The 3,089-nt window shown below is 29.0% G+C and overlaps 1 long non-coding RNA gene across 1 annotated transcript in view; it reads left to right on the forward strand.

Moving 5' to 3' along the window:
• The window catches only part of LOC107694526 (uncharacterized), a 12,686-nt gene extending 11,009 nt beyond the window's left edge, over positions 1-1,677 (forward strand). The window contains exons 2-3 of the long non-coding RNA XR_001634887.1: positions 1,117-1,120; positions 1,667-1,677. This is a non-coding gene — a long non-coding RNA (uncharacterized LOC107694526). The remainder of the gene's footprint in view (positions 1-1,116; positions 1,121-1,666) is intronic.
• The last annotated feature ends 1,412 nt before the right edge of the window (positions 1,678-3,089 follow it).

Raw genomic sequence — 3,089 nt, forward strand, 5'->3', positions numbered from 1 at the left:
ATATTTGACTCCTTTCTTTCTTTCTTTCTTTCTTTCTTTCTTTCTTTCTTTCTTTCTTTCTTTCTTTCTTTCTTTCTTTCTTTCTTTCTTTCTTTCTTTCTTTCTTTCTTTCTTTCTTTCTTTCTTTCTTTCTTTCTTTCTTTCTTTCTTTCTTTCTTTCTTTCTTTCTTTCTTTCTTTCTTTCTTTCTTTCTTTCTTTCTTTCTTTCTTTCTTTCTTTCTTTCTTTCTTTCTTTCTTTCTTTCTTTCTTTCTTTCTTTCTCTTTCTTTCTTCAGTCAGGGACAATACACAATATTAATAGAGAAAATGCAGAGAAAGTAAAATGCACCAGATTTTTTTTTTTTTAATGAATTAGTAAATGTGGAAATGAAAAGGTGCTCTTATATGGCTGGGTTTATTATTATATTATATTATATTATATTATATTATATTATATTTTTTTTTTGCCAAACAGTCATTGTCAAGTAGATACAGAATGTTTAATGCAAGAATTGTTAAAATTTTGATAAATTACGTTTAAAAATGTTATTAAAGATGAACTAGAATTAATAAAAACAGATTTATCTAAGGTGGCTAATTTTCAAACTGTATTAGTAAATGTTGAAATTAAGAAGTGCAATTATGTAGCTGGCTTATTTTATTTTATTTTATTTATTTTATTTTTTTTTTCCTAATACTGGCTTATTTTATTTTATTTTATTTATTTTATTTTTTTTTTCCATAATCAGAGCAACTATGATTTGGACAGTCATTGCCAAGTAGATTCAGAATCTTTAATACAAGAATTATTAAAAACTTTTAGTTTAAAAATATTAACAAATGTGGTAGAAATATCGCTTGTTGTTAGTTCATGTTAACTAAAGTTCAAAGCGAGATCTTACTGTAAATTATTAGCAGTGTTAACATTATACAGCATGTATAATTTTTAAATGTTATTTATTTATTTTTACTGAAAACATAAAATAAAATAAAAAATATTTTTGTTTTCATACTGCAAAGATTGCTTTCTACTTTCTTTTAAAAATAGATATTTTCTTTTAAAAACATATAATTTCTCTTTAGTTTTTGAAGAAAGACTGTGCAGATCTCTCTTTGAGTGATTTGAGTGATTGCCAGGGTGGTTTTTGGTGGTTTCTTCTTGTCTTGCATGAAAAGATGATCTGGTGTCTGATCTGTTTCTTTTTTCAATGCGAGTCTGTGGGATTTTTTCATCGTCCTGCAGGTGAAAAAGCTTGTTTTAGTCGTGTTAGAGAAGGTTTAGATGACATACAGCACAAAAATGCTCCTGTTCAGCGCATGGTGTCTGTTTAAAACCTGTTCGTCTCACACACACAAACACACACACACAAACACACACACACACACTCAAACTCACACGCACACACACACACACTCGCTCATCCTCAACACGTGCCCTAATTTGTCCCCCGTCCCAAGCAGCTATTGTAATGCACAATAGAGGAGGACTGTGAATAATGGTTTGTGTGGAGTTTAGCCCATTCAGAGGGAAAGTGGCTTCTGTCGTGCTCTTCTCTTTGACCAGAAGGGCCTGCAGTGTTTCTTTCTCATGCTAAAGTCTTTGAGCGGACAAAACCGCAGTGAGGAGCGTCAGGCCTCCGTGTCCGGCGTTCTGACACGTGCCTGTCCGATGAATTCTGACGCCGAGAAGGAGAATGTTATGAAAGAGCGTGATTCGACACGAGAGAGAGAGAGAGAGAGAGAGGACATTCTTGTGTAACATTTGGATTTAAAATAGAAATAAAAGAATTAACAGCAACTATGCCATGTATAATTCTCCACTGTAAGTCTCCAATTATTTTTGTTAATGGTGGCTTATATAGTTCTCTCCACTCTGGTTTTACATCGTCATGAAATTCACAGATAGTGCGCCAGGGTGAATCAACTCTTTCATGTAGGCCTTTTTTATTGAAAGCTTTTACACAAGCATTGTACATTTTTTTCCCCCTAACTTCATATAAATCCATATCTGGTACATTTTCTAAAAAAACTCCAGAGTAATCCCCTAAATCTGGGGACAAAAAACACTTAGGAAAAGTATCTTTATCCTCAGGCAAAAATTCTTTGACAAAAAAAGAATCAAGCATATTCAGAAGAAGTTTTAGTCTGAGAAGAGGCCTGTAGGTGATTCTAGTCAGGACAACTGAAAATAAGATTTTTTTTAAATGTTTTTTTATTGTATTTTTTTATTATTATTTTTTCTTTTCTTTTCTTTTTTATTTTATTTTAAAATTAATTTAATTTAATTTATTTATTTTTAATTTAATTTAAAATATCTATTTTATTATTATTATTAAATAAAAAAAAAAATATGTATTTTTCCCTAATCAGAGGAACTAAAACAGTCATTGCTAAGTAAATTCAGAATATTTCATGCAAGAATTGTTAAAAATTTGTTAAATTTAGTTTTAAAAATTTGTTAAAGAATAACTAGTATTACTAAATTCATTAAAACCGATTTAGCCAAGGTGGCCGATTTAAAAAATAAAAAATTGACTTTTTAAGTTAAAACAATTGGAGTGTAATGACTCTTAGTCCATGTTTATATGCTGTTTATGAAGTGTAAGAACAAATATCTGCTCAATGGTTTGATTTTTCTGACCATATCTTGAAAAGTCTTAAATTTACCTTCGTAAAACCTGCAGAAACAATCACGTTTCAATCACAATATGACAGCAGTATTGCACTACACTACAAAATTCTTTGATTTAATTACATTAATTTGCAGCTTACATTTGCAGTGTACTGTACTTTAAAGTAAACGAAGAACAGATTCCCTTTATAGTCATAATATAATAATTAAAATGGCATAATTAAAATGATTTGATTGGCTGCTACAAATGTACCTAAAATACGTAAATGTATAATTTATTTTATTCAATTTTTGAACCCGATCTGTTGCACTGATTAATTTTTTTATATGTGATATTTGGCTGTTTTTTAAATTGTTGATATATAAACAACAGCAATATAAAATGTTAAAAGGTTATCATATTGCAGTTAAATCTGAGTATTTGTCAAGATAAATAAAAATTTTTTTTTTTTTAAATAATTCAATAATATAATTCTCT

The sequence above is a fragment of the Sinocyclocheilus anshuiensis genome, unplaced genomic scaffold, assembly GCF_001515605.1.
Source record: "Sinocyclocheilus anshuiensis isolate Anshui unplaced genomic scaffold, SAMN03320099.WGS_v1.1 scaffold1031, whole genome shotgun sequence".
Taxonomy (NCBI): Eukaryota; Metazoa; Chordata; class Actinopteri; order Cypriniformes; family Cyprinidae; genus Sinocyclocheilus; species Sinocyclocheilus anshuiensis.